The sequence below is a fragment of the Scyliorhinus canicula genome, chromosome 7 (genome assembly GCF_902713615.1).
Source record: "Scyliorhinus canicula chromosome 7, sScyCan1.1, whole genome shotgun sequence".
In the NCBI taxonomy this organism is placed as follows: domain Eukaryota; kingdom Metazoa; phylum Chordata; class Chondrichthyes; order Carcharhiniformes; family Scyliorhinidae; genus Scyliorhinus; species Scyliorhinus canicula.
This window is the reverse complement of record NC_052152.1, coordinates 178,664,761-178,690,308: the sequence shown is the minus strand read 5'-3', so window position 1 is coordinate 178,690,308 and position 25,548 is coordinate 178,664,761. Positions and strand designations below refer to the sequence as shown.

The 25,548-nt window shown below is 47.3% G+C and overlaps 1 long non-coding RNA gene across 1 annotated transcript in view; it reads left to right on the top strand.

Annotated features, from left to right (window-relative positions):
- Positions 1-9,248: 9,248 nt before the first annotated feature.
- The window catches only part of LOC119968668, a 38,369-nt gene continuing 22,069 nt past the window's right edge, over positions 9,249-25,548 (top strand). Inside the window, exon 1 of the long non-coding RNA XR_005461173.1 lies at positions 9,249-9,408. This is a non-coding gene — a long non-coding RNA (uncharacterized LOC119968668). The remainder of the gene's footprint in view (positions 9,409-25,548) is intronic.

Here is a 25,548-nt window from a genome sequence, read left to right as displayed (position 1 = left end):
GGTCAAATTCGCCCTGAGAGGGTCGGTACAAGGGCTCTTTAGGCGGTGGCAACCTTTTCTCGACTTTCTGGCTCAACGATAGGGTACGGGGACAATAGCAGCAGCAACCCGGGGGGGGAGAGGGGAAGGGGGAGGGAAAAGGTGAGGGGTGGGGCGGACGATGACTATGTTTGTTTATTTAATTTAAATTTATTTTTAAGTTCTTTTGTTGTTCATTGGGGTTGGGGGGGTGGGGGATGGGATACATGCGTTGATACGGTCTGGGGGTGTTACAGTTATTATGGGTTATTTTGTTGCATTTCATTGTTTGTCGTTATGTTTTATATTTTCTGTAAAAAATTCCAATAAAAATTATATAAATAAAAAAAAAACCAGCCACTCAGGTGTCCCTCGAACATGCCGGGGATGTAAGACTGCGCCAATACGTATGAGTCATGTACACTTCCCGGGTACCGGGCGCAGACGTGCAGGATCATCATGCGGTGGTCGCAGACCACCTGAATGTTCATGGAATAGGTCCCCCTCCTTTTTTTAAAAAATAATTTTTATTCAGATTTTCACAAAACATCAATAACAGAAAATATTAACAAAAAACAAAAATATTAACAACTAAGAAAAATAAGAAAGAGCAAACCCCCCCCCCCCCCCCACGTCCCCGCCCCCCCACCCCGGTAAATACAAAGAAGAAGAAATAGATTAACACCCGTCATAAACAAGGAACACATGTACACGTCCCTTCAAACCAACCCACCGAAACCCCCCCCCCGCCCCCCGGGCTGCTGCTGCTGCTGCTGCTGCTGGCCTTTTTCCCTACCATTCTGCCAGGAAATCTAGGAAAGGCTGCCACCGCCTGAAAAACCCCTGCACTGATCCCCTCAGGGCAAATTTCACCCTCTCCAATTTAATAAACCCCGCCATATCATTGATCCAGAGTTCCACGCTTGGGGGCCTCGCATGCTTCCACTGAAGAAGAATCCTCCGCCAGGCTACTAGGGACACAAAGGCCAGAGCACCAGCCTCTTTCGCCTCCTGCACTCCCGGCTCCACCGCAACCCCAAAAATCTTTGGACGTGATTTAACCAAACAATTTCTAAAAGTCATTTTGGACGAGTTTGAAGGGGTATTTCCTTCTGCTTTTTGGGCGAGATCCACACTGATATTCAACCACGCTTAGTCATTGTTTTGAACATTGGGGATCTTCTCCTTGTTTGAGCGAAACATTTTCATCACTGGGAAGCTAAACCTGCCGATGAGACCGGCTTCTCAGAGAATGGGCCTTCATTTTGAAAGGGTGCCCCGATCTCTAAGTGAGCTCAGCCCCCACCCATGGGCAATGTCACCCCCCCACCCCCCCCCCGGGCATACATGGACATTACCCCCCTCAAGTGAGTATGCAATGCTATGGGGTTGCTAAAGGCCCCCCTTTTCAGGCTGCCCCACCCTACTTTTGGCCGCCCCTTTCAGGAACCCTGCATTTCACCCCCCCTTCATAACCCAGACGCTTTGGCAATGTCAGGGTGGCAGTGCTAGGCTGGCAGTGCCAAGGTGCCCGGGTGCCAGAGGGAGAGCCAGGGAACCACCCTGCCCTGGCCTTGACCGCCCAAGGGTTTGCAATAGCCTGGGAAACCCCCCCAGGTGTCTTTACCAGGTGGTCCATGTTTGTGTGGACCACTACTAACGATGCTCAGTCGCAACCTCGCTGATGCGGCTGTTAGTTACCGGGAACTCAGAAAATGCGGCGCATGCACATTTAAATTATCCTAATGACTCATGTAAATATGTGGATCTGGATCTAGCCCAGCGTAGAGTAAGATCCAGATTGCGATATCTCACGAGGTTCGGTCGATCTCGCAAGATGTCTCGAGCGTCCCGAATCTCAAGAGACGCCTCTCGTAAGATTTAACGGCCTTGTCGTGACACAATTCCGGGCGCGATGAGGCCGTTAAATTGTGGCCTTTATTAGATAAACTAGCTTCCGAACACATAGATCAAACGAACATACTTACATATGTACTGCAGTTCTTCCTTAATATTTCCCAGTGCACTTACATATGTTTAATTGTATAACATTCAGACATCTCAATTTTTTGAAAAACTTTACAAAGGCAAATGTGGCAGTCAATCTATATACAATGAGATCTCACAAAGATACACACAAGACCAATGACCAATTGATCGTTTACCAGGGCAGCACGGTGGCCTAGTGGTTAGCACAACTGCCTCACGGCGCTGAGGTCCCAGGTTCGATCCCGGCTCTGGGTCACTGTCTGTGTGGAGTTTGCACATTCTCCCCGTGTCTGCGTGGGTTTCGCCCCCACAACCCAAAAATGTGCAGGTTAGGTGGATTGGCCATGCTAAATTGCCCCTTAATTGGAAAAAATAATTGGGTAATCTAAATTTAAAAAAAAAAAAAAAAATTGATCGTTTACCGGGATGTCGACTGAGGGTGAAATGTTGACCAGGACAAAGCCACTGCTGTTATCTGGGATAAACAGACATGCCATTCTTAACCCTCAGACTCAACCCTCCTTCCTCCTTTCCTCATCTAACTCTATTAGCATAAGCCTCTATTCCCTTCACCCCAATGTACTTACCTAACCTCCCTTTAAGTGCTTCAACCATTCCCTCTGGAAGCTAATTCAACATTCTCACCACTCTCTGAGCAAAGCAGTTTCTCACTGAATTCGTTGTTTGGTTTTCTGGGGACTACTTTAGATCGATGACCTCTAGTTTTTGTCTTCTCCACAAGTGAAAACAATTTAACTGTGCCTACACCACCAAAACCTTTCATAATTGCAAAGGTCTCTATTAAATCATCACCGCTCTTTTCAGTAGAAAAAGAGCTGGACTTTTCATCCATTCCTGACAGATATACCCCAATCAGGTATGAAAGGTATTTGAGCTGTCATTCTTGTAAATATATTTTGCACCCTGCCCAATGCCATTATATATTTTTCGTAACTTCTTCAGATTGCGCCCAAATTCTGTTATGCCTGAACAGGCAAATGGTTTTGAATGTAACATCTCACTTGGAACACCTCCGACAATGCCACATTGTTTTGGTATGGTACTGAAGTATCCATCTTGATTATGTGTGGAAGCGTTTCGAGTGGGGGTTGACCCGATGACATTCTGGCTCAGAATGCTACCTCTGGGCCATTATGTATCAAGATTGGGTGAAGTTTAACCATATTAAAAATAGAACATATTTTGCTGACTTCAATTATCATCTGCAAAATTCATTCCTATGCTATTTCCAGCAGATACCAGTCGGTTACAGCAATTTGTATATGGAGGGAAGTTCAAACTCTTGCATTACTGGAATCCAACACTAACCTCCGTTGGGTTTCCTGTTTCACAATTGTAACTGTGTTGTTTCTTTAAAATGGATTGGGAAACCATTTTTTGGAGACGTGTCAAAAATGAAAGACGTTGACTGTGCTAAAACCACGGTCAGAGCAGCAGATCCCTATTTGAATATGGCTTCCATCCACAGAATTTACATTAAGTTGACTACGTATTTCATAGCTCAGTCCCATTGCCAGAATTGTAATTAACTTTATCACAACTCCGCCTATCGAGTGCTGCTTCTCTGCTTGTGATTTACCAATGCAATGTTGACCCATATTTTTGGTTACGTTTTTTATTCAGACAGCCCTGCAATCCAATGGTTAATATTCTCTTTCTTTATACTTCTTGATTTTCTTTCCCATCATTTTGTGCCCTAATTTCCAAGTCTTATAATTCTAATTCACTCATTTTGGGGCAAAGACTTGCTATGGCTGTAATGTTTTAGCGACATTGTAAACCTAGTCAGAATATTTCCCACATTGACAACAACTTGTACGGTCGTGTCATAAAAGCATTTCAAAGCTTTAGCAGGAAATTAATTTGTAGATGATCAGCTGTTCACTCCCATGTATCGAAAAGGGTAAAGGAAAAGCTGCTAAAGGGGGACATTTTTTGCCTAGCTGGGAATATTTCGGGGATCTTTGAAAATGACAGGCGAATGTGGAAGACGTGCCCCCATTTCTCACAGATCAACTTTTTTGCTGTAGGGGAAAAGGAATGTGTTGTGACTCACACAGGAAGTAAATTGGAACCTAGCAGGGCCATTTGAATTCAGTGCTGAGTTCAAAAGGACAGCATGGTAGCACAGTGGTTAGCACTGTGGCATTACAGCGGCAGTGCCCCAGGTTCAATTCCTGGCTGGGTCACTGTCTGCGGAGTCTGCACGTTCCCCCATGTCCGCGTGCGTTTCCTTCGGGTGCTCTGGTTTCCTCCCACAAGTCCCGAAAGACGTGCTGTTAGGTAATTTGGACATTCTGAGTTCTCCCTCTGTGTACCCGAACAGGCGCCGGAATGTGGTCACTAGGGGCTTTTCAAAATAACTTCACTGAAATGTAAGCCTACTTGTGACAATAAAGATTATTATTATTAAAATGTTCCATTTGGCTGCCCAAGGGCCTTAACTCAGTCTGAGAGACAAAAATTGATGGAGTAGGAATAAACACCGTTGAAGGCTGGAAATGGTCTATACAACAGCCATGATCTGAACGTTTAATAATCTCCTGCTCTTTAAACTTTAAAAAGAAAACTGGCTGCAGCTGTCACTGAGAGTTTTAAAAAAAATCCTCTGCTGGACTGCTTTAATTGACAGGCCACCTGCTGCAACTTAGGAAGAAAAAGTAACATCCAATCATGTAGTTGCAGCAGAACTCTTAATTGGCATTCCCCCATGAGCTATCATTATAAATTCTTGACTGAGTTTCAAAAGCTACAATAATCTCATCAAGGGACTTTGAGTTCACAGTTTGATTGACAGTTTAAAGGGGCCAATAAAGGACTATGTGTCTTCAATGTCGGGTCTGACCAGATGTTTCTTTTTAAATGAGTTTAATCATTGAGCAGCTGCAACAGCTTTCACTGGGTTTCTGGAATGGGAGTTCTTAAAAGGTTTTAAGTGGGTAGGAGTGGGAGTTGTATTAGAATGTTAGAGGTTATCTTTTCATCTCCACATAGCTCTGCCCATGGTGGAAACTGGATGATTGGCTATGGAGGTGGTATGGAGAGTATGAGGGGTCATGGGGGGGGGGGGGGGGGCGGGGGGGGGGGGGGGCATTGAATATGATAGTGTGATAGTAGAAGGCTAAAGGGCCTAACAGCTTGTAAAACAACTGGGATGAAGTCCTAGATAACTGAGGTGGGCCTTCTAACCAGCCTGTCACAGCACTCCTCTTGTCTTCTTAATAACTGCTGTTTGGCCTGTCAGCCAATTAGCGGCTTTGGGATGGGGATGCAGGCAGGACTGCTGAAGTGTGGGACTGATTTGAACAGACCATGGCAGCCACTACTTTGGTAGATTCAGGTTTTAGAAGTTAGTAGATCAAGAGCTAGAATGACCAACTTCCTCAGCATCACTGGGCCAAGAGTAACAGAAAAAGCATCGCCTTATCTTACAAACGCATCCACCATCGGCACAGATACAGTCACCTTGGGTCCTCCCACTCAGTTAGATAGGGTGGCACTATGCAAGGAGCATGTACATAAGGAGGTACTGGAGAGAGAGGCAGCTGTGAGGTGATCCCTTGGAGGAGAGGGGGGTTGGTGGCCGACACTGTCCTGTTAAACTAGGGACACATGCAGGGCCTCAGTTAATTACAGGAGAGGAGACTCCATTGAAACCAACTGAGGCAATGCAATGTCAGGGCCATCAGGCTCATGTGCACCATAATGGCTCAAGGTTTGAGCACAACTTCCTCCATTGAAAGAATGACTTTTGTGATCATATGCAACAGCACTTGGAGTGCATGCAGGAAATGTGCAAAGTCGTACACAGAATATATGCCACACAATCAAACATGGGTTGGCCAGTGGCGTGGAAGGTACAGGGATATCTGGAGGTGATGCCAGTTTCATCCCAGCTGGTGCTCCCCTCCAGCTATCTGGAGTACCTGCCAAGGGCTGAGGTAGTCACTGAGGGGGATGAAGGTGTCCTCATCTTCATTAGCAACCTTGGCCCCTCTAAGAGCAGGAGCAACTGTGAAGCAAGGCCTAATGACAGTGGCTGTACCTGCAACGATTCAGGTACAGCAACCCCTGAAGGTGCCCCACTGGCATCTCCACAATGAGGATGATTGACATCTCAACTGCAGGCAGGGACAAATGAGCAGACTGCTTCCACCTCCTCTGAGGTTCGAGGGAAGTGCCGCTTAGAAGTAGGCAAGGGTGGAGGCCATGGCATTAGGCAGAGCACGGAGTGGGTCACTGGGATGTCTTCTACCTGTAACTGCATTGTTTTCTGTTAGGAGAATCATATAGCTATTGACTTTGAGCCAGATGTGTGAGCCTCCTTTTATTAATGATGGGACAAGAGAAGAGGAAGGAAGCAAAAAAGGAGACAGAAAGGGTACAGCAACCATGACAACCAATGAAACCTTTAGGCTGATGTGTATTCTTCATTGGTGGTAAGGGATTACATGTTACAGGCTGCATCTTCAATGGAAGCGTTAACACAGGCAAGTCAGAGCGAGTTCCATCCCATCCCATTCCTCCTGTGTCAGAGAAGCTTAGCTGAAACATGACTGAATGAGATGGGCACCGATATTGAAGGCATTGAGGAGGTGGAGAAATCATGGCAGCTGCCAAGAAAGTGAACGGTTACATAGAGGAAGTGCTTGTTCTTGCAGACCAGCGCGATGTTGAGACAGTGGAAGTCCTTCCTGTTGATGAATCTCACTGGCTGGTCACTGGATGCCCTGATGGCCACATCGCTGCAATCGATGATGCCCTGCAATTGGAGAAATGTAGCGCTGGAGACAAAACCCAATTTCCTTTGTATAGTGAGGCTGAGCTTGTCTGAAATTGTAAGCATTGTTTAGCTCTGAGTCGAGCCCCCATTGCCAACTGCAACCTTCCTTGTGTTTAGGTGCCTCTCCCACCAATTATGGTTTGCAACCTTGCCCCCTCCTTGTGCACCCTCCATGCCAGGATAGGGAATGGTCCCCTGCACTGCCCAAGTGCTTTATACTCATTCTCTCCACCACCTGCAATGGGCTGAATGTACTTGTTCATAAAGGCAAAGCCCCCCTCCCCTGTTTTACCCTTTCATAGGGCACAGTTTATTCCATGGGTTGGCCATGACTGTGCCCACTTCCATTCAGCTGTCCTCTCCCAGACATATTGTACAGCCTGCAAGCCCTGTGAAGATAAGACCCCGGCCTTTAATAAGCTCTCAATGAGCTCTTTAGTAAAGTTAATTGGCCTTCTTAATGGATTGAATGGGATTGAGGCTGACCCCCCACTCCTCTGCCAATAAAACCTACTGGCACCAGGAAATGCATTGTGAAGGTGGCAGGGTGATCGGTGGCAGTATTTTGAAGAATTAATTCCCTTAGGAAGCTTTTTAAGTATATAGGAAAGAGGGAGTGGGGATGTTACAAACAGAAACTCTGGATGAAAAGGCGAGCTGGCTGAAGAAGCAATCATTGATTGTGGACCTGAGGTAATTGATTGATTGATTGATTGATATTTATTGTCATATGTACCGAAGTGAAAAGTATTTTTCTGCGGCCAAGTGAATGTACACTGTACGTACATAGTAGACAAAAGAAAAATCAACAGAGTACATTGACAAATAGTGATTGGTTACAGTGCAAAACAAGGGCCAAACAAGAGCAGCAAAGGGCGCTGTGAATAGTGTTCTTACAGGGAAGAGATCAGTCCAAGGGAGATTCGTTGAGGAGACTGGGAGCTGTGGGGAAGAAACTGTTCCTACGTCTGGATGTATGGGTCTTCAGATTTCTGTATCTTCTGCCTGATGGAAGGGTCTGAAAGAGGGCAAAGTCTGGGTGTGATGGGTCTCTGACAATGCTGTCTGCCTACTTGAGGCAGAGGGAGGTGTTTACAGAATCAATGGGAGGATGGCACACTTCGTATGAGGCGTTGGGCTGAGTTCACCACACTCTGCAGTTTCTTGCGATCTTGGGCCGAGCAGTTGCCATACCAAGCTGTATTGCAGCCGGATAGGATGCTCTCTATGGCACATCTGTAGAAGTTTGTGAGAGTCAATGCAGACATGCCGAATTTCTTTAGCTTCTGTGGAAAGTAGAGACGTTGTTCGGCTTTCTTGACTGTTGCATCAACGTGAGTGGACCAGGACAGACTGTTGGTGATGGTGACCCCAGGAGTCCGAAGACCGCTGGATGTGTGCAGGGTCGTCAGAGTGGTGTGGATCTCAGACGTAGGAAGTCCACGGAGGAACATAACGATCAGGCAAATAGTAGGTGTTAAAAGTTGCCTTTCTGAGGCATGAGAAGCCAGTGGATTTTTGGGAGGATAGTGATGATTTGTACACCATAAAACTTTAAATAATGGAAATCATCAGCTGAGATTGTGAACAGAATTAATTTTTAACCAGGGTATGTCAAGTATTTGAATAACTAACCATCCAATATTGAAGTAAATTTCGGCTGTATAATCAGATTTGTAAATTAGCATTGTGCAGTTATCCATCTCATGTACCTTCTCACTGTTAATAAAAACTTTCAATTATTTATTTGTCATTTCCTTTCAGCTGATACATACTTTGAAAGCTTAGTTCTTCCTGATGTAGCTTTATAATTTTGGGCTTAGTTAAATAGTGTCTTGAGGCCTTTAATTAATAGAATGAAACTAATGTCTGCATGTCTGTGTTTTGCAACATTGAGAAATAATTTCCTGTCCAAGTTTCAGTTTTTAAAATGAGTTGGATTGAAGTTTCACGTTAGCAGTCTGCTGTGGCAGTTTTTATATCAAGCCCCACAGATTTCTGTTGTCGTGGCAATATTTTAATGTGTAAACAGCCGATGAAAGGTCATTGAGTTGAAACATTGGGCAGAATTTTCCATTCCAGAGGCTATGTGCAGTGGCAGGTGCCGAGTTTCCCACCGGACTGGTTGGGTTCTCATTCTGCACCTTTTGCTCAAAACCCCGTTGTTAACATATTGAAAAAAACCTAATTGATTATGCATAGACAAGCTGCTCACTGAATCACATGGCAAAGCGGCCAATGAATTGTCTGCCAGCTATCATCCCACGGGGTCAAAGTTCCTGATGCCATATTTAAATGCCACCCGAACACACACGCTACTCTCTGCAGCCCAGTTGTATGGTTGGAAGTTCCAACGATGGACCCAAGGAAGTAAAAGAGTACGTCAAGGTTTTTCAACGTCTCCATGGAGGCTTTAATTAGAGGTGTCTACCAGCACTGGGGGGGCTCTTTTTCCTAGGGGTGAATCCAAAAGGTCCACCAATCTCACCTTGCCGGCCTGGGAGGCGGTTGTGAAAGAGGTCAGCTCCATGTGTAACAGCCAGAGAAATGCTAACCAGTGCACGAAGAGGATGAATGATTTCATCCACACTGCCAAGGTAAGTCAACTCTCAACTCACTCCAAACTCAGACTCTCATAATGGCATTATGCACTCAAAGCATCAAAGCATCACAAAAGCTCAGCGGCAGGATTCTCTGTTTGCTGGTGGCGAAATCGTGAAACGCGATTGGGCGGAGAATAGGTTCCGAAGCCAAAATCGCGGCGGGTGCCGGTTTTGACACCAAATTGTGATTCTCCGTTGCCTCGACAGCGGCGTCAATGCATTCTGGAACCCGCTATTCTCCGGGGTCTCCACGATTCTCCTCCTACAATGGGCCCAGCTCACGATGGTGTGGTTCACTTGTGCTTTCAAAAATCGTGAAACCTGTGTGGTGACTGCTGAGGGAGGGAGTGAGAGAGAGGAGGTAGGACATGGAGGGAAGTGGCTGCTTCCCAAAGTCTGCTCCATCCCTTCTCATCACATTCTCCATTTGTCTCCATTTGCCCCCAACAAGGGGAAGAGATCCTAGGCTGGAGGAGGGATGGTTGGCATCTAGGAGCTCTCCGAATTCAAGGAGAATGTCATCGGATTGGCGAGTGAGGCCAGAGATCACTCCTGTGGGGGAAGCTGAGATCAGCCTCTCCCAGCAAGCTGGTGTGGATGAGGTCTCCATGGGTTGATCACACCCTGACATTCACAGTGAGTGACTTGCAATGTTGCATTTAACCTGTTCGTGAACTAAATATATCATCACTCGCTTATAGGCAGCAGCGGATCCAGACAGACCAGCACAGGCAACATAAGCCCCAGACCCCAGGCCACCTCAGAGGAGGAGGATAATGAGGATCTATTTGAAGAAGACCCATTGTAGCATTCCTGCACCCTCCACCAGCGCAGCGATGCACATCCCGGTTGGCACATATCTGCATTAGACTCAGGGTTACATTCTGAGGAATACCTTACTACACATATCTACAGCAGTCAGAGGCAGTGACAGCCCAGGTCTCCAATTCTTGAAGGAGTGCTACAGAACAGGCACCCGCTGAGTCCGAGTCAGATGATGAGCCTCTGGAAGCAGCCGTCTCTAACATGCTGGAGATGCAAAGATCGGTGGCAGAACATCAGACAGCGCTGTCAGAGGTAGTCAACAGACTAGAGCGAAGGATGGAGGAGTCCATTTGTGTCCCGCCTGATATCTTAGCTCGAACATGCGTGCGCTTCAAGGTCTCCATGGGAAGGGTCACCAGCCTTGGTGACCTTGACCAGCTGATTCCGCTAGATTTACGAGTGGACCTGCACTCCATTGCTAATAGGCATTGGTGGGCTCCATCAGTGTTTAGGTGAGAGGCAGGAGGGGCTACTCACCCTCACTCCAGGTGTCGCTTCTCCTCACGGTGTTAAGCAACAGCCCTCAGGCACCCAATGGGAAGAGGGCTAGCAGCTGGACACCCCGCCATTCACTCAGGTGACTGCAAGCTTGTCCAGCCAATCTCAGACCCTTCTCTGTGACCCTCTGATCTCCAACTGCACACGCCGAGGAGGCTGCACCTGCCTCACAGCAAGACACCCAAAGTAGGGCTCAGGTCTCGAGATCTCAGTCCAACAGAGGATACCTGCCAAAATCACCAAAGCCAACAAGACATAGAATTCTACAACCTCCTCCATGCCTCCCTCAGGTAGGTCACCTCCCTTTTGAAGTGCCAGGTTGTGCAGATCACGACATACCATTATTATGCAGGACACCCTCAATGGAGGGTACTGCAGAGACCCACTTGAGTGGACCAAGCATTGGAAACACATCTTGAGAATGCCAATAGCCTGCTCTATGATGGATCCTGTTGAGTTGTGCGCCGCATTGTATCTCTCCTCTGAGGTACCTTGAGGATGATGCACCTGTGTCAGGGATCATCTTTTCAAAAGGTACCCTTACCAGCTAGCAGCCAGCCCTGTTAGCGCTTCGATCCTTCAAATATCTGAGGCACCTGGGAGTGACATGATATGGAAGAGCCATGGGAACTCCCTGGGTACCTGGCACAGATGTGCCTGATGTACTTCTGATGATCACACGCCAGTTGAACGTTTATGGAGTGGATTCCTTTCTTGTTAGTGAACACCAGGGGCTGCTGGCATGGAGCACTCGAAGCCACATGTGTGCCAGCGATTGTATCCTGTACTTGAGAGAAGACAGAGATTACCATAACGCCCATAATCTATCAGCCTGGCTGGTTTCATCAGTGCAAACCTCACATTGTTATGAGCTATTGCAAGAAAGGGCAAATGTCACCTCTTTGATACAGTTTAGTGTTGACAACTGAGACATGCCACATAGAATCATAGAATCCCTAAAGTGCAGAAGAAGGCCATTCAGCCCATCGAGTCTGCACTGACCCTCTGAAAGAGCACCCTGCCTATGCCCACCGTCCCTCCCTATCTGCGTAACCCTATAACCCCACCTAACCTTTGGTCACTAAGGGCAATTTAGCATGGCCAATCCACCTAACCTGCTCATCTTTGGACTGTGAGAGAAAACCAGAACACCCGGAGGAAACCCATGCAGACATGGGGAGAACCTGCAAACTCTTCACAGCCGCCCAAGGCTGGAATTGAACCCGGGTCCCTGGTGCATGAAGCAGCAGTGCCACAGTGCTGCCCAGGGGTCCATAGGTCCCCTGTTGATCCTGGAATGACATGCTGGCAAGAAAATTGAGTGTGGCAGTACCTTCAGGGATTCGCACAGGATAGGGCATTAAATCCTCCTGCAACATGTGACAGATATAAGCCACCACATATCTTGTTAAGTACAGATGTGGGCAGCATTGTCTCTTGCTCTTCACCAAACTGGGAAGGCATCTTCAATAGACTCTTGAACATATGGTCGGAAATTGGGATAAACTAAAAAATAAGAAGTCTCATAATAGGGAATGTGTTCCTGTGGCTTTTCTGTTGAAAGGAAAGCAAGCTATTTTAAAATTGAAAATGGAGAAAGGCAGGTTAGTTGAGTTGATGGAATTGAGATTTTGATTAGCTGATTAAGCTAGCAAAATTATTAACAGATGTTTACCTAAGACAAGTTGGTAACAATGGGAGATTGAGTTTCAAAAGTTCAAGAAATGATGGTAAAAATCCAAAAATACATCTTTACACTCTAAAAGGTGACCTCATGTAAGAAAAGTAATTAAGGGCAGTTTCTGAGAAGGTTCAGATAAGGGAAGATCAAAAGGCAAAACAACATATCAGAGGGAAGATCACTCTATGCAAGAGAACAGTTTGAGACTGCAGCCCACAGCAGCAAGATGTGACCACTCCCAATAAGGTGTGCCTGGAGAAAGCCTGGCTGAGAAGCCAATTATCTCTAATCTAAGTTGGAAGAACTCCCAAAATACATAGTTGCCCGATGTGCCAACTATTGATGGATTTCACTTATTGTTTTAAAATCTAGGGATGTTGTTTGGGGATTTTTAGCCCAGAGATTTGGAAAACAGAGGGATTTGGAACTGTGTAAATTTAAAGATTCCATGTATAGCCATTGATGCAGTTAAGTGTATTTGTAGTTGATTTTCTTCGTGTGTTTTATTGTTTAATAAACATCTACTTTGTTTAATATCATCACAAAAATGTCTGGGACAACCTTCACTGATCTTCACATTTTTCCTCACATTATACTAAATTTCTGTGGTTGTTACCACTGATGTATATATTGTATATATAGGATGTTGATATAGGTGCTTTACGGTAAGGCCCCTGTACTACAGGTACAGGGGTAGATCCCTGCCTGCTGGCTCCGCCCAGTAGGCAGAGTATAAATATGTGTGCTCCCCGTACAGCAGCCATTTAGTCAGCTGTAATAAAGCCTCGATTACATCCCACTCTCGTCTTTGCTTAATTGATAGTGCATCAATTTATTACATTGAGTCTTTCAGAGATGGACCTCCGCATCAAGCCGGATCGCCTGCAGCTGCATCCTCAAGCAGACAAAACCAAAAAGGTCTTTGAACATTGGCTAGCCTGTTTTGAAGTCTACATCAGGTCTGCGCCAGACAGAATTCCAGAAGCACAGAAGCTCCAGATCCTTTACACGCGGCTGAGCTCCAACGTCTTTCCACTCGTCCAGGACGTGCCAACCTACGCAGAGGCCATGGCTCTACTGAAGGAAAACTACGCTTAGCGGACTAACAAAATCTACGCCAGGCAACTCCTTTCCCGCAGTGCCAACATCCCGGTGAGCCGGTGGAAGATTTCAGGCGTACCCTGCTCGCCCTAGTTAGAGACTGTGACTGTCAGGCCGTTTCGGCCACGGAACACTCAAATTTGCTAATGAGAGACGCATTTGTTACGGGCATAGGATAGGGTCTGTCTACATCCGCCAGCGCCTCTTAGAGGGGGCCACGCTCGTCCCGTGGTGACCAAAAAACTAGCGTTCTCACTTATGGTCGCATCACGCAACATTCAGGCCTATGCCCCCAACCGCGTGGCCCACCCCCACTGTGCATCGTGGACTCCGCAGATGGCCACCCCATCGTGGACCCCATCAGCGACTGCCCTCAGCCAACCCCACGCCTGTGCCGCGCGGCAGCCAACCATCCCCGGGGGGGCCCAAATGCTACTTCTGTGGGCAGTCAAAACACCCCCGACAGCGCTGCCCAGCGCAGAGCGCCCTCTACAAGGCCTGTGGCAAGAAGGGACATTTCGCTGCAGTGTGCCAGGCCCGCTCAATTGCCGCTATTGTCCCGGCACCCCCCATGTGCTGCCAGTGGGCGCCACCATCTTCCCCTCCTCGGACAACGTGCGGCCAGTGGACACTGCCACCTTGCTCGACTTGCAACGCATGCGACCCATGGGCGCCGCCATCTTGTTCCTCCCAGGACCAACGGGCGCCGCCATCTTGCCTTCCCCATGACAAGTGCAGCCCCAGGGCACCGCCATCTTGCCTCCTCCATGACACGTACGGCTCGTGGACGCCGCCATCTTACCCGACTCAAGACCCCTGCCCTTCGGGCACCTCATCCGGCCGCTCATCGCTTGCAACCGCCGCGTCGCGCCTTGGTCACGATTGACCAGTCTCGACCACACAACCTCGCGACTGCTTCAACTAAAGTGAAGGTCAACGGACACGAGATCTCCTGCGTGCTGGACTCCGTGCCGATTCGGGGGTACTGCATCGCCACTCTCACTGTCCAGGGCGTGGAGTTCAGTGGCATCCGCCTCTACGTCCTCCCCAACCTCTGCGCTGCCTTGCTACTCAGCCTGGTCTTTCAGTGCAACCTCCAGAGCCTAACACTGAAATTCGGCGGGCCCCTACCACCCCTTACTGTGTGCGGCCTCGCGACCCTTAAGGTCGACCCACCTTCCCTTTTTGCAAACCTAACCCTGGATTGCAAACACGTCGCCACCAGGAGCAGATGGTACAGCGCCCAGGACAGGATATTCATCAGGTCTGAAGTCCAGTGGCTGCTTCGGGAAGGCACCATCGAAGCCAGCAACAGCCCCTGGAGAGCCCAAGTGGTAGTGGTCAAAACTGGGAAGAAAAACAGGATGGTTGTTGACTACAGCCAGACCATCAATCGGTACATGGAGCTCGACGCGTACCCCCTCTCTCGCATATCTGATGGTCAATCAGATTGCACAGTACCGGGTCTTCTCGACAGTGGACATGAAATCTGCCAACTACACAGTCATCAACATGATCACTGTTATTGCCTTTAATTTTTTTTTTCTATAATTTTAGAGTACCCAATTTATATTTTCCAATTAAGGGGCAATTTAGCGTGGCCAATCCATCTAGTTTGCACACATTTGGGATGTGGGAGTGAAACCCACGCAAACACGTGCAATGTGCAAACTCCACACGGACAGTGACCCAGAGCCGGGACCGAATCTGGGACCTCGGCACCGTGAGGCCGCAGTGCTAACCCACTGTGCCACCATGCTGCCTGTTAGTGCCTTTAATAATGTATTCTGTATCCTTTCCCATGAGATTTTCAACTGAACACCGCATTCTATCTCTAGCCCAACCAATGATTTATTTGGCAGTGTGTCTTCTGGCATGATTATTAGCAGCAAGAATTTTGACTGTTCCAGTTAAAAATCAGAATATGGGGATTGCTCATCATATTATTTTCATGTTTCAAAGAGGAAGAACAGAATGAAAGGAAGGAATTGAGATCAAATCCATTTTATCACAGATACTCAACTCATGTGAGTAGACATAGGCAATTTCAGATGGGGGCCTCATGAAACATAGAAACTAAATGCAGCAGGGGGCCATTCGGCCTTCGAGCCTGCTCCGTCATTCAATATGGTCATGGTTGATCCTCAATCTCAATGCCATATCCCACTTTCTCCCCATACCCCTTGATGCCATTAAAATCTAAAAAAAATATATTTTTCTTGAAAACATTCAGTGACTTGGCCTCTACAGCCTCTGTGGTAGAGAATTCTATCGGTTCACTACGCTTTGGATGAAGAATATTTTCCTCATCTCAGTCCCAAATGCGGGCCTACCCCGTATCCTGAGACTGTGTCCCCTGGTTCTATTTTCTCCAACCAAGGAAACATCCTCGCTATATCTAGTCTGTCTAGCCCTTTTAGAACGTTGTATGTTTCAATCAGGTCTCCTCTCATCCTTCTAAATTCTAGTGCAGTGATTTTCAAAGTGACCTGCGAATGGGTTGCAGGATAGTTTAGAATGTGTCGCCAAAAGATCCACAAAAATGATCCCCAAAGATTCCCTGACCATTTTTCCCGTTTTCCCACTATATCAATTCTCACTGCAGTACAGTGTATGACCACATGAGGCTGATGTAGAAGCTGGTGTCCTTGCCTCGCTGGGCTTCTGGGTAGTTGGGCCATTTTGCAGTCAGAGACTTGTAAAGTTCGGTTTGAGTGGCATTTCCCACTACTATGTGCAGCGCCGGGATCTGTATTATTTCTTGAGTTCAGTGTGTCACTAACAAACCCCGTGCGTCCTTTATCATTCTCTCAGTTAACCCAGATGTGCAGCCTCCTCCACCCGTACAAGCCCCTAAGTCCACTCCTTCCACTGATGATTTGTCGCTTCACACTGGGGCTCTTCTTCTTCAAGAACGTGCCTTTTTTTACATAATTTTCCCCACCGCCATCCACCCCATCTTCCCAGGTACTCTTCCCCAAGCATCCGTCACTACTGTGCGGCTACATGGACTCCATCAGCTGAATTGGTTCCTATACTGCAATGATTTTTGCCTCTACCTTTATCAGGACTTCAATTGTTCGCCAAGGATGGCATTAGCTGGCGATTAAGCCTCACTCATGTAAACAGGAGCTGGTGGAATGTTGCAGGTGTATAAAATGGAATGGAATGTGCCTGCACGTTTTGCATATTGGTCAGCTGAACTATGCTTAGCATTTTCTTTTGTATGTATTTGGTCTGTTACATAATTACCTGGGAAACGGTACTGACAGGCGCCTAGTGACACTGGGCGGGATTCTCCCACCCCCTGCCGGGTTGGAGAATCGGCGGGGGGCGGCGTCGGTCCACTTGTGCGCTGGCACATATACCTCGGGATAGGGCATCCCGCCGAATTCTCCAGCGCCAGGGATTTAGCGGGGGCGGGAATCGTACCGCACCAGTCGGCGGCCACTGGCAGCAGTCATCCCGGCGATTCTCCGTCCTGCGATGGGCCAATTGGCCGCCCGTTTTAGGTCGGTCCCGCCGGTGTATGTTATGACAGGTACTTAACGGTGGGACCTGGCTCCGCGGGCAGCCTCCGGGATCCTCTGAGTTCCCGCCGGCTGCGAGCAGATGTGGACGGTGCCGGCGGGACTCTGCCGTTTCCGCGCGGCCGCTCGGCCCATCAAGGCCGGAGAATCAGTGGCCCGGCCATGGTCAGCGGCCCGTGACCAGCGCTGCGCCAAACGCGCTGGCATAAATGGCGCCTATTCTCCGCTTCACGAAGAATCGCGTGCCGGCGTGGCGTGGTTGCGGTGATTCTCCGGCCCAGTGTGGGGCTTGGAGAATCCCGTCCAGGGAGACCAAAACTGCACACAATACTCTAGGTGTGGTCTCACCAAGGCCCGATATAACTGCAGTAAGACATCTTTACTTCTGAACTCAAACCCTCTTATAATAAATGCTGACACACCATTTGCCTTCCAAATTGTTTGCTGCATCTGCCTCTCCACTTTCATTGACTGGTGTACAAGGGCGCCCAGATACCTTTATACATCCACACTTCCCAAAATATCACCATTTAGAAAATACTCTTCCTTTCTGCTTTTCACATCAGAGGGTATAACTTTACCTTTAGCCACATTATACTGCATCTGCCATGTGTTTGCCCACTCGCTCAACTTGTCTAAATCACCTTGAAGCCGCCTTGCATCCTCCTCACAACTCACATTTCCTCCCAGTTTTGTGTCATCAACAAGTTTGGAAATGTTGCATTTGGTTTTCTATCATCTTCTCCGCTACTGACGTCAGGCTAACTAGTCTATAATTGTCCCTTTTTCTCTCCCTCCCTTTTTAACTAGTGGGGTTACATTTGCTACCCTCCAATCTGTAGGAACTGCTCCAGAGTCCATAGAAGTTTGGAAGATGACCAGTAACACATTCAATATATCCAGTGTCGCTTCCTTTAATACGCTGGGATGTAGATTATCAGGCCCTGGTGATCTGACAGCTTTTAAGCCCATTAGTTTCCCCAGCGCCATTTTCTTATTAATACTGATTTCCCTCACTTCCGCTCTCTCACAAACCCTTAACTCTCTAACATTTCTGGGAGATTATTTGTGCCCTCTTTTGTGAAGACAGGGCCAAAGTATGTGTTCAATTCTTCTGCCATTTCTTTGGTCCCCGTTATAATTTCCACGGCTTCTGACTATAGGGGACCTACATTTGTCTTCACTAATCTTTTCCTCTTCACAAATTTCCAGCAGCTTTTACGGTCAGTTTCTATGTCCCTGCAATATTACTCTTGCACTCTATTTTCTGCCTCTTGATCAAATTTTTTGTCCTCTTTTGCTAAATTCCCAAATTCTCCCAATGTTCAGGCTTGCTGCTTTTTCTGACAATTTTTTATATCTCCTCTTTGGATTTAATATTATCTGTAATTTATTTTGTGAGCCCTGATTGAGCCACCATTCCTCTTTTATTTTTGTGCCAGGCAGGAATGAAGAACTGTAATTCATGCACAACATTCTTTAAATATGAACCACTGCCTATCCACAGTCAACCCCTTTAGTCAGGTTCCCCAATCTATCCTGAATAAATTCATGGGAATATATCACTGTTCCTTCACTGTTACTGGGTCGAAGTCTTGAAACTCCCTCCCTAACAACACTGGGTGTACCTATAGAACATAGAACATAGAACATTACAGCGCAGTACGGGCCCTTCGGCCCTCGATGTTGCGCCGGCCCGTGAAACCATCTGAAGCCTATCTGACCTACACTATTCAATTTTCATCCATATGTCTATCCAGTGACCACTTAAATGCCCTTAAATTTGGCGCGTCTACTACTGTTGCAGGCAGGGTGTTCCACACCCCTACTACTCTCTGAGTAAAGAAACTGCCTCTGACATCTGTCAGATGCAACGGTTCAAAGGGGCAGCTCGCCACCACCCCCTCATGGGCAACTTGGGATGGACAATGAATGCTGGCCTAGCCAGCGATGTCCACCATCCCTTAAGTTAATTAAAATAAAACTGTGGACCTGTGGTATGAATGGGATCCCAAAGGCTTAATCACCACCTCCAGAGAGTGAGGAGCCATTGCAGAACTGTCATCACTTTTAAGACCATAACGGGCTATCACATCATTTGAGCGGCTATAAAATGATTATAAAGAGTATTTTGCTGCATTCAGCATGTCATATCTTCACCTGACCTCTGCCCATAGCCAATCCAGTGGCTTCATTCACCTTTTTCTCCACCTATCTTTGTAATTTGCCTTCACCCTAAACAACTCAGCCACAGAAGACTGCCTTGCAAGTCTTTTAGCTTTAAAAACATTTCTCAGGCTTATTGTTTATTTAGATCCATGACAGACAAAGGAACAAACTGATGATTCATTTGAAAAGTTCTTATACTTAACAGGGTTTGTTTATTTGTATCCACAGCTGCAGACGTAAAGCAAGCACAGGTTTAAAATTATTATCGAGAAATTAAAACAATTACAGATAATGTTTACAGATTTAACAGGTTGAGAAAGAAGAGAAAAGAAAATAATAATAGAAAAGCAACATAACTACCTTGTTACTCTATGACCAGCAAAAAAAATGCTTTACCGCTATCTGACCCCAGAATTCTCAAGTATGTAATTCTAATAGTTATCCAGTCACCCAAAGTGGCCAGATCTCTTTGATTGCAGACGGTACTTCTGATGTTCAGCCTGTTTTCCAACACACAGTTGGGTTTCTCCTTCATGAAAATGCTGGTCACTCACATCAAAGGTGTTCTGTGACTACAGTATAGATCGTCAATATATTAATCTTTGTATATCCTTTGCAAAGCATGAGGTTAGCTTGCTACTTTGACAGACTACACTGTCCTATGAAACTTCTCTTGAAGTCACAGTACCAAATTTATTCTGAGTTCTTTGTTCAAACTATAGGGTTTGAACCCAGCCAGAAAGCTGCTGCTCTATAGCGCTGGGGGCCCAGTTTCGATTCCAGCCTTAGGTAACTGTGTTGAGTTTGCATGTTCTCCCTGTGTCTGCGTGGATTTACTCAATCTACTCCTGTTTCCACCCACAGTCCAAAGATGTTTGGTTTAGGTGGATTGGCACTGATCAATTGCCCCTTGTGTCCAAGAATGTGCAGATTAGGTTACAGGTTTACAGGGATAGGGTGGGGTGGGCGGGAGAGTGGATCTGGGTGGAGTGCTCATTCGGAGCGTCGGTGCAGACTCAATGGGCCAAATGGCCTGATTCTGCACTGTGGGGATTCCAAGATTTAACTTTCTTCAGTAATTTTACTTCACATGTGAAGCCCCTTGTAGTCAACCATCCAAATCAAGATGTATGTAGAATGGTAGCAGATAATTAGGTCCCATTTCACTTAACGCTTGACAACCTCCAAGGTCTATCCAAACATTGTTTCTTCTTTGCCCGGACCATCTGTCATGTCTTTGACAAACTTTGTTTAGTTTCACCTCTAAGCAAATTGGCAAGTTTACTTCAGCACAGATTTCAGCTAGTTGCAGGGCTGACATTTAATAGTTTTTTAACTGTCCTACAACCCAAAAATGAAGACACCATGGGCTGGATTTTCGTCCTCAAGGAGGAGTATTATGAGTTGGGAAAATTCCTGGCTCGGCCTGCCCACCTTGGGAAAAAGTGCAGACAGGAATATGGGTTTTCATTGTGCCGAGAGAGGTATGGCTGTAGTCAGGCCAGCCAGCTGGGGACAAGTTCTGAGGCAGCCACGGGGGTCTGCAGATTGTAGAGGCCTGTTGAAAAGGCCTGCGCCAGTGCAGTGGGACTTCATCCCAGTTATAATAAAAACACAATGGCCCTCCAGTCCTCATCCCACACACACACACCCTCACATCCCAGACATTCCCCAATTCCCATCCATGGCACCTTATGCTCCTCACCACTTGGTTGATATCCATTAGCCTGTTAAACCATAAGAACATAGGAGCATGAGTAAGCCATTCAGCCCTTTGACCCTCCTCCACCATTCAATCAGATCATCGCCGATCTGGTTGTGGTACCAGCTCCATTCTCCTGTCTGTCCCCATAACTCTTGACTCCCTTGCCCAACAAACATTCCAGTCTTTAATAAATTCAAACACCTTATTAAAAAGGAGATCTCTTAATTTTAAACTATTTGTTACTGACACGATGGTGAAGTAAATAGAATCATTATTACTATTCCCTTCTTCTTCCCGTGGCAGCGATGGTTTCAACTTCTAATTTAATTTGTTTCCCTTAGTATGCTTTCCCTTATCGAAATAGGCCATGGCGTGTTTCACCAACCCCATTTCATGAGGTCCAGTGTTAAAAATAACTCCGCAGCAAATTCTTTCAGGTGAAACAAACCTAGGATTTATTAACACATTCTAAACCCGAGGGATGGATTGCGGCACACATTCACACTCATGAGCACACAAGGTAGAAAGGCAGGGAAGAAAGGGAAAGCGGTTACAAATCGCCAGTTACTTAAAAATCAAAATCAAAGGGCGGCACGGTGGCGCAGTGGTTATCACTGCTGCCTCACGGCGCCGAGGTCCCAGGTTCGATCTCGGCCCTGGGTCACTGTCCGTGTGGAGTTTGTACATTCTCCCTGCGTGGGTTTCGCCCCCACAACCCAAAGATCTGCAGGTTAGGTGGATTGGCCACGCTAAATTGCCCCTTAATTGGAAAAAATGAATTGAAAAAAAGAAGAAATGATTTGGTTACCTTGAACAACTTGTTAGTGACAGTGAGCCACAGTTCATTTTGCAAGAATTCGCAAATTAACTAAAGGAGAACGGAATGCAACACATCCGACCCACTCCTTATCACTACGTTTACTGGATTCTAAATTTATATTAAAAAAATCAAAATCAAAAAGGTATAGCCATTAATTCATAAGATTAGAGTCCAGTAAGTCCATGTCCAATGAAAATTCTTTCAGGTGGCTTTGTCTGGCCGAATTCCTGTACTTTGTCCGAGAAACTCGGTTAAGGCGGTTGAAGACACAGCAAAGTATTCTAGTATTCGGGGAGTTTGTTCGCTCTGTAGGTGAAATACAGGTGTCAGGATTGTCCATTCCTGAGACTAAGTGTTGACACCAGGGCAGAATTCGTGGACTTCCACGACGGCAAAACTGGCGCCGCATCTGGACCGATTCAGTGACTGTGGAGGGGCTAACATTGGCACCACGTGGAATACAATCGATTCCAATGAGAAATGGTGGGGGATTCGACAGGTCCAAGATGGACACTCGGGAGGCCGACAGGCTGCAGCCGCATATGCAGATTACAAACCCCACACACAGTTATTCTAGCCAAAGTGATGGCATGGGTTGCTCAGGAGCGTGTCCATCCCGCTAATGGGCTGGCTGAGGCCAGTGGTCACTTAGGGGGGGTTCCCTGAGGGGGGGGGGGAACACCCATTCAGCCTGTGGCCATAAATTCATAGTGGGCAGTCGATGGCGTGCGCAGCTGCATGGCTGTCTTGCAGGCTGCGGCAATGGTGTTCCATGCCCGTCGACCCTGACCCCACAGCCCACCTCCTGGCCACCCCTCGCTATTCCTCCCCCGGTCCTGACAGAAGCTCCCTGGCCAGCGGCACGATACTCAGCAAATTATTGCGTTGTTGGACAGTTCCCCTACCCCTCTCTCTCTCAGCATCCATGTCACCTGTTTCATGACATTTAAAAGCAAACAAGTGATACTCGCCGTTGGGAATTCCCCCAGGTGGAGGCGGAGCTTCACGGAGGCCCCGGAGAATTGTGATTTGGCGTGAAATTGACGCCCACCATGATTTTGCCGTTGGAACCTATTCCCCGCCCAATCGCGTTTCCCGATTCCGGCATCAGCCGACGGAGTATCCCACCCAGGATTCTTTCCGGAGATCCGACTTTGAAAGAGATGGATGTCAAAGGCAGGTTTTCTCTTCAGATGTCGAACCACAACTAAAGACAGAATTCAAAGGCAATTAAAGCAATTGAAACAGTTCAAGTTTCAGATTAGTGACAGGGTAGTTTCAGGTCAAGCTTTTCAACTAATGATGTATGTTCAGAACACTCGTTAAAACCCATTTTATTTTGGGCAGATAACTGTCGAACCATTCACACACCGTTGGAGATGTGGGTCGGAGAATCCCCGGGGGGGGATGGGGGGGGGGGACAGTGCGAATCCCGCCCCGATGCTGGCTGCCGTATTCTCCAGCGCCATTAGCCCCCCGCCCCCCAATTCTCCGGGCCCCGATGGGCCAAGTGGCCATCTGTTTTTGGTGGGGGCGGTCCTCGGGGGGTATGGGGGGATCCGACCCCATGGGGGCCCCCATGGTGGCCTGGCCCACGATCGGGGCCCAGCAATCTCCGGGTGGGCGTGTTCCTTGGGGGCACTTTTTCCTTCCGCGCCGGCCATGGAGAAGAGAACCCCCGCACATGCGCCAAAATACGTCGGCCGGCACGCGCATGTGTGGAACCACGCCAGCGGTTCCACGAATGTGTGAGATCACGCCGGCCGTTCGGCGCATGCGCGAACTTGCGCCGTCCCTTCGCCGCCAGTTGGTGCGGCGCCAACCCCTCCGCTGTCCACCTAGCCTCCGAAAGTGCAGAGAATTCTGTACTTTCGGGGGCTGTTGATGCCAGAGTGGTTGGCGCTGGTTCTCCCGCCAGCGTTGGGACTTAGTCCCAGAAGGGAGAATCACGGTCCTCATCTACTAGTCCTTTGTGTTGGCTTGGGTGGAATGTTCACACAATGCAAAGTGGGTGTCACATTCCAAGAGGATGATAGGTTAGCATTTGTCAATTGGAAGGGCTTAGAATCTTCCAGAACAAGCAGCATCTGACCAGTTATGGCCATTTTATCAGCCCAGCAATTGTCCATTTTAAAAAACAAAATTTAAACAAGACGATATAGCATTAAAAATAATTATTTTAGACTTCTTCTCTTCATGGCTTCTTGGCATGACAAGTCTCTAGTTTTAGACCCCCCCTCAGGAAGTAACATCCTTCAGGTACCTACCCTATCAAATCCCATCAGGACTTTATGTGTTTAATAAGATCACCTCTTATTTTTAGAAACTCCAAGGGACAAAGGCCTAACCTGTTCAACTTTTGTTAATAAAACCATTGCTTCACGTCAGGAACACCTGAGTTCCAGGGGAAACATTGCTTGATTGACAGCTCTGGCTCCCTGATCTATGCTGTCAATTCACAATGTTTATTGACACAGGATAAAGAAGTTCCACGTGTTTTCAGTTTATGCTATTGGTACTTTAAAAGGTCTGGTGATTGACACTTTTATTGGGCTGTAGTAAATGAGAGTTTTCAAGGTGGGAAGTGAGCAATTAATGATTGTTTATTTATAAAGCTTTATCGATTTCATAGAATTTACAGTGTAGAAGGAGGCCATTTGGCCCATCGAGTCTGCACCGGCCCTTGGAAAGAGCACCCTACGCACGCCCACGCCCCACCCTCCCTGTAACCCAGTAACCCTACCCAACCTTTTTGAACACTAAGGGCAATTTAGCATGGCCAATCCACCTAACCTGCACATCTTTGGACTGTGGAAGGAAACCGGAGCACCCGGAGGAAACCCACGCAGACACGGGGAGAACGTGCAGACTCCGCACAGACAGTGACCCAGCCCGGGAATCGAACCTGGGACCCTGGAACTGTGAAGCAACTGTACTAACCACAATGCTACCGTGCTGCCCGATTACACATCCTTCTGTCACGAGAAGATTTTTGGTTCTATATATTGTAAAGTGGGTGAATAGGCATGGAGGAGCCATAGAGGTTGTTTCGGGGGGGGGGGGGGGGGGGGGGGGCATACCTTGGCATGAGAACGATATTTTGAACTTACCTTTGAAAAGGTCCCCTCTGTGGTTCACAACATCTCTGAGGTGCAGTGAAACACCACTCTTTCAAAAGTTGGTCCAACCTGATGAAAATTGGGGAGGGCTAGGACATGCAATCCTGCAATGGAATCAGCCAGATCGAGAGTATAAAGTGCATTTGGATTTGTCACCTGAATCAACCCGCACCCTTGAATCAGGACCTGTGCTCCATTTTTAAAGGGCTTCCGAGTCATCAGAATGCAGTGAAAATCCAACCTTGTAGCTCCTGTATGGGAGATGAGATGAGAATTGAACTACAAGAACTTGTGTTGCTGGCCATTGAGCACTCATCTGAAAATGTGTGAGGAAAGCTGGCTACCTGGCAGGGATGGAGTTGTATAAGCAGGTGGTATACAGACAGCCTTGACCGCAGGGATATCATTTTCAGTGGCAACTAGAATAACTATAATCTTTTTTTAATAATCTTTTTATTGCCACAAGTAGGCTTACATTAACACTGCAATGAAGTTACTGTAAAAACTCCTGGTCGCCACATTCTGGCGCCTGTTCGGGTACACAGAGGGAGAATTTGGAATGTACAAATTACCTAACAGCACATCTTTCAGGACTTGTGGGAGGAAACCGGAGCACCGGAGGAAACCCACGCAGACACGGGGAGAATGTGCAGACTCCACACAGACAGTGACCCAAGCCGGGAATC